General features: G+C 41.9%; 1 long non-coding RNA gene across 2 annotated transcripts; it reads right to left on the reverse strand.

The window, feature by feature from the left end:
* Window positions 1-238: 238 nt before the first annotated feature.
* LOC125619974 lies at window positions 239-16,108 on the reverse strand. 2 transcript variants are annotated; one of them, XR_007351551.1, is made up of 4 exons: window positions 14,965-16,108; window positions 7,802-7,902; window positions 6,585-6,730; window positions 239-618 (listed from the first exon to the last, which is right to left on the reverse strand). It is a non-coding gene; the product is annotated as an uncharacterized LOC125619974 (long non-coding RNA). The 2 variants fall into 2 exon arrangements; XR_007351552.1 differs by lacking the exon at window positions 6,585-6,730 and having other exon boundaries at window positions 240-618.
* Between the last annotated feature and the right edge of the window lie 6 nt (window positions 16,109-16,114).

A 16,114-nucleotide genomic window follows, 5' to 3' on the forward strand; every position in this document is an offset into this window, starting at 1 on the left:
CAATTGGTGTGGGTGTGCATGTCTATCTATCTGTCCACATATCTTTTACACCCTCACACCCATCCATCCATCCATTTATGTTTCTATCTATCCCCAAACTTCTTCGGAAAATAACTCAAGGAAACTTAAATAAATAGGGAAGGAAAAAACTCTTAAAAATAAAGATAAAAGAATAAAAGCCGTATAACAAAGAGGAATTTTTTGTAAAACTGGTGCAAATAAGCACAAAACTTCATTTCTGAGCATCTTGACTTCCAAGGTATAAAAAGAAACACCGTGAGTTACAGTTCGCATTAACTTAGGAAAGGAAGCACGACCATCTGTCAGCAGAGACAAACTTTCATACTACCAAAATCTAAAACAGTGAACACACGGGTTTTATTTATTAAAATAAATAACATAAGGCCAGTATCTTCAAATGCAGATGAATCCCAATAAAGGCAGTATACATAACATGAAATTTTCATTAAAGGATTCCAGGGTAATATCATCTGAAAATGCTCTGTCTGTGGTGGTTTCTAGACTTACACATTAAGGAAATCCAGCCATGTGACCTTCTGCTCCTCTGTAGTTCAATACAGCCTCACCTTCACCTTAGCACTGGCTTCTTCATTTTGCCTAGAGGGAAAACAAAACAAACAAACAAACAAAAACAGAAGGGGATGCCAATTAGATACCTTCATAGAATGTGGAAGAGTCAGGAAGGCAAGACCACAGGCACCCAAGAAGATGTCACCAATGTGGTGACTGCCATGCAAGGAGTGAGAGACAGAAAGAATATGGCTTTTAAATTCCTTCAAATACTAGCCCACCACCTTAGAAAAAAATCACAGTGATATATTTCAGGTAACAAGACTTTTGTTCTTTCCTTGCATCTCCACAGCTATGAAGAGCTGAGCAGAGGAGAGACTTGCTGAAAGAACACAACCAGAGCTTCCCTCTATAGGTGGGAGGTGTCTACCTGAGTTTTGACTCAGGGAAGGGTCTTTGCATCTTGGAGCAAAATTGAAGGAAGGTAGAAGTGACATCTCTTACCACCTTGAAAAACACAGGTTGCCGCTAGCCAGTGAAGGATGTTGCAACCTGAGAGGATGTTTGCTTACAGGGAAGGAGACACGTTATCCAGGCACCCTTGACCTGCTCACAGAACCCTAGATCAACAGCAAGTGTTAGAAGCTCTTCTTGAACCATGATAGTTAACTCAATCCACATTCTTTGGGGTTCCTCTTTGTGAGATGTTGCAAGTTTCTGGTTGTCACCACTATTTTTCCTCCTGGTGTTTCTGGGTTTGAAAACCATACTTCCAGCCATTGGAGGACAATATAGATGCCTGCTTTCTCCTCTGCAGGAAGATTCAAGTGTGAGTATCTGGGCACCTGCCAGCCATCCTTTCTTTGCATTGCTAATGTCACTGGCCTAGTCAGATCTTTATAACTAGACTAGTGCTCCACAACCTTGTTAGTGTCATGGCACACAAAAAAATAACATCATTCACTTTGTGTAATGGGGTTACAGGGCTGGAGGAAAATGGCTCGGCTCCACCCAGGCCCTAGAAGGCCGCAGAGGTGGGCACAAGCATCCAAAAATTGACATACTTATAACCCAGTCTGGGTGCACCCACTGGAAGCTCTGATCTGGAACACGGAAATAGATGCTTAATTTTGTCCCGTTTCTGTTCCCTTCCTTTGGTTCACATTGTACATATTGCTTAGGTTAATTTCCCCCAATTCAGCAATTTTCATTATGTTACTTTGCTGCTCACATCATGAGCCGAGGCTGCCTATCACCTGTTGGAGTTTTGTTTTGTTTTTAATTCTTTTTAATTGTTGATGGACCTTTATTTATTTATATGTGGTGCTGAGAATCAAAACCAGTGCCTCACACATGCTAGGCAAGTGCTCTACCACTGAGCCACAACACCAGCCCCACCTGTCGGATTTTTGATGTCCTTGACCTGGCAGTCAAGGGTTGCCACAGCGCTGCCTCTGGTTGTTTTCCAGGATTATGTGGCACAGGCCCTGAAGTCACCACTTCCTCCCATGTGTGCCTTTATCACGCCACTCTTTTGCCTAGTCTGCTCTTTACGTTGTCCTTCCCATCTGCCCTTCAAGATCTAGATCAAATCACGTCACCTCCATGACACCATCCCATAACAGGGTTTTCAAAGGTAATTAACTAGGTTTTTGTTTTAACCTCTTTTCCAGTTTTATGGTCCAATGTTCTCCAAGTCCCTCCCTGTGTCTCAACAGCTCAAGGAGAAGAAAGGTTTAAACCAACCGTCCAATAAATTCAGAAGATGCCATAGTATGTCTTTCCCTCTTGAGATGCAAAGCATACATCTGTCTAAAAGAATTTATTAACTTTGTTTTAACCTTGAGTTATTCAAACTTAGTTCAGCATGGAACTTTCGAACAATAACACTTATTAACTTCCCATGAGATTTGTTCTATAAAGTAGACTTTAGGAAACATAGCTGAGATCTTCCAGATCATATTCAAATAGGCTCTAGTCTCAAATTTAGCTTGCACTTTTATATTACAAGGTAGAAAAAGCGAATTAAACCTGATCACAAAACTAGATAATCTGAACTTCCTATAAATAATCTCTTTCCCAGCAATGCTCAGTACTGAATAAGAAAAGACATAACAGTGTTACCTGTCAACTGTATAAGATCTTAGATTCAGCTCTGTGTTTGGAACTACAGCAGAAGTTTGCTAGGATAAATTTGAGTTTGCTAGGATAAGTTTGCTAGGATAAATTCAAGAATAGTACTAGTAGCAGTAGTAGTAGTAGTAGTACTACCAGTAGTAGTAGTAATAGTCGATAATGAGCACCTAAACCAGGGGCAGTGGCACACACCTGTAATCCCAGCGACACAGGAGGCTGAGACTGGAGGATCACAAGTTCAAAGCCAGCCTCAGAAAAAGTAAGGCACTAAGCAACTCAGTGAGACCCTGTCTTTAAATAAAATACAAAATTGGGCTGGGGATGTGGATCAGTGCTTGAGTACCCCTGAGTTCAATCCCTGGTACTCTGCCCCCCCACAAAAAAAATGATCACCTCAAAAGAACAGCAATTGAAAGTGCTTTTTGTGTGTTTTAAATCTTTATAACAGCACTATCAGGTATGCTCTATTCTTAATCTCTATTTTACAGGTGAGGAAACTGAGACACAAAGAGATGAAGTTTCTTTCCCAGTTCACACATCTATGGAAATAGCAGAATATCTCAAATCTAGGCCCTTGATCACCAAAGTCTTGCTCTTGATTCTGTTATGCTGCTCCTCAAGGAAATCAAAGCTCTTCACTCCCTTGCATAGGGAAGGCGTTTTGGAGGTGCATCGGTCAAATGACAGCAACAGATTGATTAGATGCCTTCTTTATGCAGCTCTGCCTAAATATCTACTGATGTCTATGCTCAGAAGTCTAGTTTCCCTTTATTCCATGTGGGTAGTTTTGTCTCCATAGTTCATTTTAAAGATCACATTGCACTTATTGTTTGTACTGTGAGTCTTGGCCTTTGACTAGAAGCAAATAAAAATTCTGATCTAGGAACTCTTCCCTTGTCACTCCACTGCAAAAGAGGTTTCTCCTTTCTATGAACTCCTTTGGCCTTTATTGTGTCTTCTATGTATTTGAACATATACTCTGTTTTGAAATCATAATGGTCTTGCCAAGTGACTGGGTCTTATTTTTCTAACCGGGTCTGCTCACTTAGTGTTCCTTGCACTGTAATGCTCAGAGTACCTGAAGGTCCGTTGGCTGATTTGTGACTTCCAAATTCTGGAGCATTTCATAATTACACCATATGAACTCCTTTGGTCCAGCAGATTCATCTCTGCCTTCCTTTACCCTGCTGGTCCTCAGGGGGCTGACCCATGGGGACTCATCCATGGGCCCGGATGCTTTCTGGTCTCTGGTTTGATGCAGTCATCAGAAGGGACCAGCAGAGACGCAAGGCAGGGAGGAGAGACAGGCTGGCACTCATCCTCCTAACTTCCTCCTTGTTAGCTACGGGTTGTCATGACTAAGCCACTGTACCCAGAAATTGGGTCAAGAACCATTTTAAGAGCCATTTATTAGCCTCATACTCCACAATCACTAGGAATTCCCACTCTTCTCTTGTTTTGTCTCCTGTCCTTTTGCAACTTCTTGGGCACTTGACTGAAGAGTGAATGTCACCCCCAGCCACATGCCCTACATAAAACAAGTGCCACATGCCTCTCCTTTAGGAAAGTAGGTAAGGCATCCCTATGCCCTGGCTACTTGAGGGGAAGTACCATGTGTTGCAATCATTCAAGGACAGCACCTGCCATGAGAGATTCCCAACTGGCCCCAGGAGGCCTGCAGTTGAGGACAGTGAGGTTCAAGTCAGATTCCTGAAGCTCATGGTTGGTGGTACATTTTGCCTACTGGGAGGAATCTTGTATGAGGGCCTGTCTTACTACAGTAGCCTGCTTCTGAACAGTCTGACCTTTTTTAGAAATATATTTATTTTTTAGTTGTAGTTGTCAATACCTTTATTTTACTTATTTATTTTTATGTGGTGCTGAGGATTGAGCCCAGGGCCCCACACATGCTAGGCTAGCGCTCTACTGCTGAGCCAAAACTGCAGCCCCAGGTTGACCTTTTTATCATTTACATTAGGGTCTGAGAATTTCCTGAGATCCCCTGACATTCTATTGCCTTGTATTGAATTAGCTACAGCCATTCTCAGCTAGATTGGATTTTTATTTATGCTTAAACAGCTCTATTGAGATATAACCACATAACATACAATTCACCCATATGAAGTGTACCATTTAATGATTTTAGGATAATCTCAAGGTCGTACAACCCTCACCACAATCTAATTTTAGAACATTCCCATCTTCTCACAAAGAAGCCCTATACACATTTAGAGTTATTTTCCTTTCCTTCCTTTTCAGCCCTTGGCAATCACTAATCTACTTTCTGTCTCCATGAATTTACCTATTCTCCTTTCTATGAACTCCTTTGGCCTTTATTGTGTCTTCTATGTATTTGAACATATACTCTGTTTTGAAATCATAATTGTCTTGCCAAGTGACTGGGTCTTATTTTTCTAACTGGGTCTGCTCACTTAGTGTTCCTTGCACTGTAATGCTCAGAGTACTTGAAGGTCCGTTGGCTGATTTGTGACTTCCAAATTCTGGAGCATTTCATAATTACACCATATAAATGGAATCACTCAGTATTTGTCCTTTGTGTCTGGCTTTTTTTCACTTAGCTTAATGTTTTCGTGGCATATTCATGTTATAGAACATATCAGTGCTCTGTTGCTTTTCATGATTGAGTAATATTCCATTGTATAGATAGAAAGCATTTTCTTTATCCATTCATCCGTTGATGAACATTTGGGTTGTTTCTACTTTTTGGCTGTTGTGAACAACACTGCTAAGAACATTTGTTTGTACATTTTTGTGGGGACATATTTTTGTTTTCCTTGGATGTATACCTAGGAGTAAAGTAGCTAGTTCATACGGTAACTTCCAAACTGTTCTTTAAAGCTGCACTGTTTTGCATTCCCACCAGAAATGAATGAGGGTTCCTGTTTCTCTATATCCTTGTCATTGTCTGTCTTTTTATTGTAGCCATTATAGTTAGTATAAAGCAGTTTCTCATTGTCATCTTGTTTGCATTTTCCTGGTGGTTAATGTGATCGCACATCTTTTCATGAGCTTATTGGTTTTTTTGTATCCAGTCTTTATGTCCACAATTCCCTATCCAAAACTTTAGCAGACAGTTGGGTATGGTAGTATACATCTGTAATCCCAGTGACTCAGGAAGCTGGGGCAGGAGGATCACAAGTTCAAGGCCAGCCTCAGCAACTTAGCAAGGCCCCATGCAACTTAGTGATATCCTGTCTCAAAATTAAAAATAAAAATGACTGGGATGTGACTCAGTGGTAGAGCACGCCTTGGTTCAATCCTCAACACCTAAAGGAAAACCAAAAAAAAAAAAAAAAAAAAAACCCAAAACAACAAGAACAACAACAAAAAACCTGAGGAGTCAGATGGAGTTCAGAATTCTGAACTTTCTGAAGTTCATTTAAATTACAAGTTTTCTCAGATATGGAAAGGTAGCGTAATTTGTATCCTCTAAAATGTTTAATATTCTCAGTAGCATCCCACAATCACACTCTTCAATATTTCTGCTGCAAAAATACAATGATTGGACCTAGATGGGATTAAAATATATGATCTTATGTGATGTCAAGTCATTTTTTGCCCCCCAGTGAACTGCAAAAAACACTTGTTTTCCAGAACTTTTGGATTTTGGAATTACAAAGGAAGGACCAAGCCTCTGTACATGTCCTTGGGTTCCAGCTAGGACAGTGAGATAGTCATCATCTGGATGCGCCATCGCTTGCTCCATGACCCCTATGAGCACTGTGCTCTTTAGCATGGCCCCTTAGGAATGCTCCTCAGAGTCCAGCAGGGAGCAGAGTCCAAGGACAGAGCCCTAGGTCACATCTCCTCCCTGACCTGATTTTTCTGTTGCCCCATGCTGACTAAAGAGGCATTCTCAACATAGCACCACATTGCCTCAGGATGGTTGGGGTTACCTTGCTTCTCCAGAGAAAGAGGGGCAGCCAGTGAGATCTTCAAGAGAAGGGTATGGAGAGGTCATGATACCTAGTGCAGGCGTAGGTACTAATCCCTGCACACATATCCAGATATCTCCGTTGCATTTTCCAGACTCCAACTCTAGCTGTAGAGAATGGGGAGGGTTAAATCTGGCAAATCAACAAGAGATTTTTAGGGCTAAGGGTCATTGAAATGCTTGGTCTTCTTCAGCCTCACTGTATCCTTTAAAATGCTATCAGTCTGTGGTCTCCCTACCTGCAGTGGGCCCACGGGGACTTCCTTTGAGAAAACAGATTATAGCTCCTTAGCTATCTTACTGTGAGATATTCTGTCCCAGAATGTGGAGAGGGGCTCTCTGTCCTCCCCAACTCTGCTCCTAAGCCATGGTTATCTGCTCAGAAAGAGTCTGTTGCTTAGAACTAACCCTATGATTTTCTGAGGTGCTTTGAGCTAGAGACCATCGAGGTGATCTCAGGAAAAGGGAGTTGGTTGTAAAAGCAACCAGTGCACAGTGCAGACGATGACAGTGAGCAGGTCTCCACTTGCTCCTTTCTGCTCTGGCCCATCCACCTGCTGCCCAGGTGCCCATTCCTTGCTCCTTGCTCCATGTTTCTAATTCAAATAAGAATGGTTCAGTCTGGCTTGCCTTTTGATGTTCTTACTCTCCAGGAAGGGAGGTAGAGATGGAGGAGGGGCAGATGGGGGTTCCATGAAATAACTAACAACTCTTACAAGTGCTTTCCTCAAAGGCAGGCAAGATTGTTTTCTCAATTTCACTTGCCCAGGATCAGGGACTGAAAAACAATTTTTACTAGGCTTCTTTTCCTCCATGAGAACATCTATCTGACATCTCCAGAAGAAGATAGCCAACAACAATGGTTTTGAAGAGAAATCAACCCTCTGATGATGTTTCCTTATTGCTTTGTGTAGTTCATGATTTTGTCCTGATAAGCAAAAAGTAAACAAAGGTCCCAGGTGCTTTCTAAGAAATGATTCTCCTGTCGTGCCTGTATTCTCTCGCCTCTTTAGGTCCCTGAGACCTGGCAGGTTGGTAGAAGGAGGAGAGAGGCCTGTAGGCAAGCTCTTTGGCTTGGGAGGGAAGGAGTCCTATGGGCTATGGTTGGACACATGGGGTCAACTCTGGAGATGGTCCACAATGTTGGGCCCCATTCTCATGGGTCTCCTTTCCTATTACCTCCAGGTGCGTGGCTTTGCTCTTCCAGCTGTCTCTGCCATGAGGTCCCATTAGTGACTGCAGTGGTCCTAAGTCCACGGGCATCTGATGGATTCTTCACTCTGGGAGATGACAGCAGTTAGTTTCTAGTTAAAACCCCACTGCAATCATTTGCAAAGCTTTTAACAAGCTTTGGCTTCATTTCCTAACATTCTGAGGAGTCTGCATAATCTACTTTCAACCTAAAAACACTTAGAATCTTTCCACACAAATGATCCACATCCCCCCTCTCATTCTAACTAAAAGGCAGAGTCCTTAGAAAGCATCTAGGTGGTTTAAAGTACTGGGGTTCCTGTTCCTCACCAAACACATCTCCTATATTCCCCAACACCCAACTACTGGCCCTTCCTGCTCTTGCCTTGGGACCTTGCAGACACTGTTCACTCCCTCCAGTCTCCTCCCCGCTAGCCTCCTCTTTCTAATCTTGCTCCAGTGTCACGTTGCTCATAGTCCTATTCCCCAGACTTCTCTTCCCCTTTTCTGTCTTATTCTATTATGTTGAACCTATTTTCGTTTGGCCAGGATGCATTTTACTTGTATTGGCTGACACACCTCACCCTCTCTAGAAAGTAAGCTGTGTGAAGTAAGATTACTGTCCTATTTTGTTCACTCTTGTGATCATAGTCCTTAAAGAGTGTCTGCCACATAGTAGGGGCTCAATATGTTTACTACATGAATAAATTAAGACTTCTAGAGTAGCTCAAAACTGGACATGGGGTTTTTACATGGTTTCTTGTTTGTTATCAAAGACCTGAAGATTCAGTGAGTAAAATACAAAATTCCTTATCACTCCTGCAAATGAACCAGGGTAGACTTTTCTCAAATTCTGCACTGGAAACAAACAGCAAGACCAGCTCCTTGAGAGAGCATGGTAGAGGCTTTTAATGAGTGTGCCTTCCCCTTCCATTGCTCTTTTCCTTCTTTTATCCTGCATTACTAATGCTTGGCTAATCCCCTAATCTTCTCTATAAGGTAATCAGTGATAAAGCTTTAAGGTGTTAGCACTCCCAGGAGTCTTTATCCTTTAAAGTGAGGACCACAAAATTTCCAGGATCCAAAGGAAGGAATCTCACCAGGTAAATTTTATTTATTTAATTAATTAATTTATTTTTAATATTTATTTTTTAGTTCTCGGCGGACACATCATCTTTGTCTGTGGTGCTGAGGATCGAACCTGGGCCGAAGCATGCGTGCTTGAGCCACATCCCCAGCCCAGGAGGAAGCCATTTGTTTTGTTTTGTTTTGTTTTGTTTTGTTTTGTGGTGCTGGGGATTGAACCCAGGGCCTTGTGCATGCAAGGCAAGCACTTTGCCAACTGAGCTATATTCCCAGCCCTCACCAGGTAAATTTTAGATCTTGCATATTTTGAGCCAGAGAGGGGGTCAATTTGGAATTCTTTAAATTTGGGGGAGGGACCAGAAAGTCACCAGTTCTAAAAAAAAAAAAAATGAGTCTGGAACATTGATCAATTTGAAGCTAAGGTAGTAAATACAGATACTGTCATTTCTCCCACTCTTGTCTAATTTATATACTAGAAATAATAAAATTTTGCAACTTCCAAATTTGAGCTCATTTCTAAGTCAAATTTATCTGTATTATCCCCCTCCCATATTGCTGAATTTTCCTGATACTACATCAGGATCTTCATCAACTCCAACCTCAAATGCAGACAGGCAAAAGTATGGCAGAATTTGTACACACACACACACACAACTTTCCTCCCATATACCTCAGATGCTTCCAAATTCTACCCCATTTTTGTTGTTATTGTTTTGTTTGTACCAGGAAATTGAACCCAGAGGCGCTTAACCACTGAGCCACATCCTTTTTTATATTTTATTTAGAGACAGGGGCTTGCTGAGTTGCTTGGGGCCTTGCTAAATTGCCGCGGCTGGCTTTGAACTCATGACCCTCCTGCATCAGCCTCTCAAGCCCCTGGGATTACAGGCATGCACCACTTTGACCAGCCACCTCCTGTTTCTTTCCAAGGTCATCCCACCTACTGTCTCTTCCATTTCCCACCCAGTCTTCTCTGCTTAATATGGATATTCAGAGATATTTCAATGCCTGGAAAAAACACTGATGTAAGGGGCCTCCAAGGACTCTTTGCCAATCAATCATCCCTGAAGCCCAGGCAGTAGTTCTTGGGGCCCTGTGTCTGTGAATAGGCGTTTAGAATGTAGGGCTCTGACTTGGATCTTTCTAGTTTAGTGGTCACCCCAAATCAATAAAATCCAAGAATCCAGGTTAATTTGGACTCATTTGTCAGTAGACTTAGCATTACCTTGTGGAATAAAATGCTCTGGTCTTTGAGGGTGGGCTCCTCTTCATCCATGTGTCCCTTAATTTGGCTCAGAATCAGCTGGGGAGTTCCAGGGCACTCTTGAGTCATACCTCCCCCCAGGATTACACAATGTATGGCATAAAAACTGAGCTCCGGGGCCCATGTCTACTCACTTTTTATACTCATCTCCTTGATAAATTGACAAGTCTAGAAAATTCAGGAATCTTTGTGTTCTTGAGCTCAAATTTAGAGCTAGGATTCCACTATGGTTGGATATGATTTAAGCGTGTCCCCCAAAAGTTCTTGTGTTGGAAGCTTGATCTGCAGTGTGACAATGTTGAGAAGTAGTGTATAGCCTTTAAGAAGGGGGAACTAGTGAAAGGTGGTTAGGTCATTTGGAGGCACTGCATTTGGAAGTTCTCATGGGATCACGGTTAACTCTCCAAAAGAGGTTGTCATAAAAGAGTAACACTGTTCCCTCCCTGGCTACTATCTCACCATGGGATCTCTCCTCAAAGGTGTTCCTGCCAAGATTTCATCCACCATGATATGACACAACAAGGTGGAATTTTTGCTTCCAACACTGTGAGCTAAATAAACTTCTTTTCTTTATATTTAGACTCAGGTATTTTGTTATAGTAACAGAAAACAGACTAAAACAAGTTTTAAATTCTGGCCAGAATCTCCTGGACATTTTCAGAGGATGTTCTCACATCTATTTATTCTTACAACCACTCATGTTATAATTCTCCACATTCCTCTGGAATGTTTTTCTTTACCTAACTCACCCAAACAATATTCATAAGGTCAACATGTAATCTTTCCTTAGAACGAGTTTCATTAGAAAATTTGGAGGACTAGTTAAATATGTTAGCTCATGCATTAGTTATAGCAAGGTTGCTATAACTGTAAGTATAATAAACTGGGCAGCTTAAAGTAATAGAAATTTATTGCTTCAGTGTTCTGGAGGCTAGAAGTCTGAAATCAAGTGTAGGTAGAGCCATGCTTCCTCTGAAAACTGTAGGCGAATCCTTCTTTACTTCTCCCTTGCTTCTGGTGGTCTTCTAGCAATTTTGGTATCCTTTGGCTTGTAGATATATTGTCCCAATCCTCCATCTTCATATTACATTCTTCCTGCATGTCTCTGTCTTCACACGGCCATCTTTTTACAAGGACTCTAGTCACATTGAATTACTGCAGTATGACTGTAGTCTTAAATAATTACATCTTGCAATGACCCTGTTTTCAAATAAAGTTGCATTTTAAAGTATTGGGGGTTAGTCACTTTTTAAGGTAAAAAAAATGGAGTTTTGTTTTTTTTTTAAGTTGGGCATAGGTTTGATAAGAAGGAAAGAAAGTATACTGATGTACACGCTGAAGTGTCTGAGTTAGCTGTCGTTCCACATTTCAGTTCATGCCTTTGGGCTCTAGGCACATGAGTACCTGTGTAATGATGGCAAAGGATCTCTGCATCTTGTAGCCAAGACATTAAACATGAAAGATGTGAATAATATAATACAGTATATGATTAAATGCTAAAATGACTGCTGCTGTAGAATCCAGAGATAGGAAAGATCAATTTGAGTTATGTAGGAGCTTCATGAAAGGGGATGAAATTTGAGCTGAATTTTGAAGGTTGGGTAGGATCAACAGCAGCTGTCATGAAACCCTGTTTAGATCTCTTGCACATGCTTAGATGGAAGAAAGAAAAAAACCCTGTGTGCAGCCTTTTTCTCTTATTGCAATCTGGGTGAGTTTACATGTGTGTCCCACACTTGCACACAAGTCTTCTGTACCACTTTTTGGGGCTGACTACCTGAGATAGAAGAATTGGCCAGAATCTAGTCCTAAGACTAAAGCCCTGTTTTTGCCCAAATATACACCAACTATCCCTACCCACCCTGATCCCCAACACCCTCAGTGGTTATTACACACAGTCAGTCACTTTCTCCTTCAGGCTCACTTTCAACACCCCTTACCCTCACACTCACCCTCCTCCAACATGGGCTAGGCTTTTTTACTTGCCACTTCCCAGGTACCACCAGCAGGGTATTGCAATCTTTCTATGGTAGCTTGCTATCCAATCTGTCCCTCTCCTCCAAGCAATTTTTATTTTTTCAAATTCTTGACCTTTCTCAACCATTTTATTTTGGTGGCAGTGAGGGGGTTCTGTATTCACAATCCAAAAAACGGGGTTATTATGGAAGGGATGCAAAGAGAAATAGGTTGGCACATGGCTTCTAAGTTTTAAGAGATACTTTTGTAACCTATGGCAGAGAGAATAAGTGGAGGGAAAAGACTGTATTACTGGGGATGGAACCCAGGGCCTTGTGCATGATAGGCAAATGCTATACTAATGAGATATATCCCAGCTCTTTCTTAAATTTTATTTTGAGGCAAAGTTGATTAAGCTGCCCAAGCTGGCTCTGAATTTGCAATCCTCCTGCCTCAGCCTCTTGAGTAGCTGAAATTATAGGCATGTGCCACTGCACTCAGCAAAAGATTGTTGAACATTGAAAGTTTTCTCTTAAACAGCACAAAGGTTATGCTGAAAACAGTAGAAATGGAAGAAAGCATTGTGAAGCTGGAGTGAGGTTCCCCTCCTGTCATTCACATATCTCTATCTATCTATATTTTTTTTCATTTTTCAAATTTGGGTTGGTGGTAGAGATGGAGAGCATTAAACCCCAACATGACTCTGAGAAAGGCTGTCCCCAGCTAGGCTTGAGGGATCTGAGAGCAGAGATCTTGTTCTTTGTTTCTAGGTCTGGGCAGGCTGGGGTCTGAGCATGCCTGTGAGCAGCTGAGTATTTTCCAGGGTGGCTGGGAGTAGCTCAGGAGGGGCACTGACTGCCAGCAGACCTCAGAGTTCCCACGGTTGGATGAGGAGCAACCGCTGAGGCATGGCCTTAGCAATGTCCGCAATTCAGGAAGGCTGTGGAGTTGGAGGGGAAGGCATGCCAGCATGAATTTAGGATGACCAACAACCAGGTACAACCTTTCTGTTCCCACTTTGAAAACTTATAGCTGAAAGCTCAGCTATAAGCCTTGGGGTGGGTGGGGGGGGGTAAGCAGCAGGGGGAAAGCACTCAAAAAACAAAGAAAAGCACAAAAGTTTGGGTTTTCCCTGAACTAGGATTAAGCCGTTCTTCCTCTCAAGGGGAATGCTAGCTGGAGACAGAAATTAACCAATAGGGGAAAAAAAAAATAAGAAAAAGAAACATTGTCAACAAACCTGAGTTGACAGTTGGTGAAATTTGGGTCTATTGCTTTTTTTTTTTTTTTTTTTTTTTAAAATTTTGACCATCCAGTAAAAAAAAAAAAAATTCAAACTTCTAATGCTTGGGAGGCTGAGGCAGGAGGATCACAAGCTTAGCTACTTAGCCCTAACAACTTCATGAAACCCTGCTTTAAAATAAAAAACAAAAAGGGGTGGGGCTATTGCTCAGTGGCTAGCGCCCCTAGGTTCAAACCCCCAAAAATACATAAACAAAAATTAAAAAATGAAACAATAAAACTTTAAAAACAAAATTTTCTCTTAAATAGATTGATGTTTACTAAAAAGGTTGTGAAGAGAGTTCCCATATGCCCTATACTTGGCTTTCCCTATTATTATCATCTTTTATTAGGAGGGTACATTTCTCACAATTAAAGAAGCAATATTGGTTCATTGTTATTTACCAAAGTCCATATGGTATTCCAATTTTCTGATTTTCTCAAGCTTTTATATAATGTGGTTTTTGGTTCCGGGATCTCATCAAGAATACTACAAAGTATTTAGTTCTTATATTTTGTTAGGATACTCATGATTGTGACAGTTTCTCTGACTTTGTTTGTTTTTTTTTTTTTTTTTTTTAGATTTGCTTTCTACACTTACCTGGGCATTTCTCAAGTATTTAATTTTTTTTAATATTTATTTTTTAGTTTTAGGTGGACACAGTATCTTTATTTTATTTTTATGTGGTGTTGAGGATTGAACCCAGCGCCCTGCACATGCCAGGCAAGCGCGCTACCACTTGAGCCACATCCCCAGCCCTGACTTTGCTTATTTTTGATGACCTTGATAGGCTGGGATTGTGTTGGTCAAGTAATTTGTAGGCTGTCCTTCAATTGGGATTCCTTTGATGTTTTTCTCACTATTAGGTGTTATGGGCTTTTGGGAAGAAGGACACAGAGATAAAATGCCATTTTCATCACATCATATCAAGAATCCATGCTATCAACAAGACTCATTGCTTCTGATGTTCACCTTAATTATCTATCCAAGAAAGTGTTGGTCATGTTTCTCTATTGTAAACGTACTTTTCTCCCCTCCTTTTCATTTTGTATTCTTTTTTTAAATTATTATTTCTTTTTAGTTGTTGACCTTTATTTATTTAATTTATTTATATGTGGTGCTGAGAATTAGACCCAGTGCCTCATGCATGCCAGGCAAGTGTGCTACCATTCAGTCACAGTCCCAGCTCTCATTTTGTATTCTTTGGAAGGAAGTTCCTGTATGCAGCCCACAGTCAAGGAACAGGGAGTTTTATTCCATCTCATTCAGGGCACAATACAGACATAAATTATTTTTAATTCTTCTGCATAGGAGATTTGCCTGTTTTCCCCTATTTATTTACTTAATCATTTATTTATATCAGCAGATATTTATTTTATACTCTTGGCTATATTCAAATAGTGTATTATTTATTTTCTTGTTCAAATTTTCTGGCTTTGGCCATTGGGAGCTCTTTCAATTGGATGTTGTGTTGCTTTGACATACCCCCAACATTCTTGTTAATTAAAACAAAACAAAACAAAACCCAACTTTTTAGGTGGGTGTGGGAGAGAACTTCCTTACCTTCTGACACAGCAGGATGCTCCAGTTTCTTGTTAAATATTTCCCGTCCCAGGATTAGAATCAGCTATTTCCCCAAGGAGGACTGGTTCCTTTTGTTGAAGAATGGTACTAAAAAGAAGATCTGGGTGCTAGCTGTGTTGGTTGTCCTCTGCAGGCCCACTTAGCTGATAGAGCAAGGAGATACATGCATTGTGTTACTACCCTGTGTAAACACATATTTATATCTATCTAATCTCTCTCTCTCTCTCTCTCTCTCTCTCTCTTTCTCTCTCTCTCTCTATATATATCTAATATATATATCTCTGTAGCTCTACTAAGCCAAATAAGAGTTCACACTGATGACTTCAGCTCTGACCCAAGAGCACATGGACCACTCTAGCCTCCTTCTGCTGGTCAGTAACAGGTAAGAGACCTGGTGGCCATCATCCACTATTCATTTATTTAAGTGTCCATTTCCAGTATATATGTGTAGTATATAGTTGAAAGTTGTAGTTTCCGTGTTGGTTTCCCCAGCATTTGATTGCTTAACTTTTGACACCAACCACTTAACTCTGCTTGTAGCCACAAAACCAGCAAACGATGCCTGGCTCTTCCCAAAAGGCGCATTTCCTCTGGTCTCCCATTGTCTTCCCCGCTCGTTTTGGGAGACTGAGCGCAGTGGATCTGGGAGTCTGAGGTCAAGCCGGAGGACGCTCCGGAGATGGGGAGTCCTAGATTAGGAGTCTCAGTTTGAGGACACTGTGGCCTCCGGGACTGGGGCAGATAACCTGTTTTCACGACCTCTTGGCTCATCCAACAACTACTGGAGCTCCACCTACGTGCCAGTGCCCGCGCTGCGCCAGCGAGGGACACACCAGCCCAGTGCTGGAGTCACCGGGCCCGCCGACGACCTAAGAATGAAAGGGCTCTCTCTAGTTCTGGAAGATGGTGCTCGCGGCGCCGGAGCGAGAGCCCTGGCAGGGGGCGCAATGCCCGGCCTGGGAACGTCAGCTTGGTAGGCAGAGCGTTCTACCCTCTTCCTGAGGTATAGAGCTGCCGGGCGGAGACCTCGCAAACCGAACCCTCCCGCAACCGCCAACCGGCCCTCTGAGCGTCCCGGAGCCCGGCGCGGCCCCGCCCCTCTCGCTAGGCCCCGCCCACCTGCCGAGCC

Source organism: Marmota marmota, unplaced genomic scaffold (genome assembly GCF_001458135.2).
Source record: "Marmota marmota marmota unplaced genomic scaffold, marMar, whole genome shotgun sequence".
NCBI classification, from domain to species: domain Eukaryota; kingdom Metazoa; phylum Chordata; class Mammalia; order Rodentia; family Sciuridae; genus Marmota; species Marmota marmota.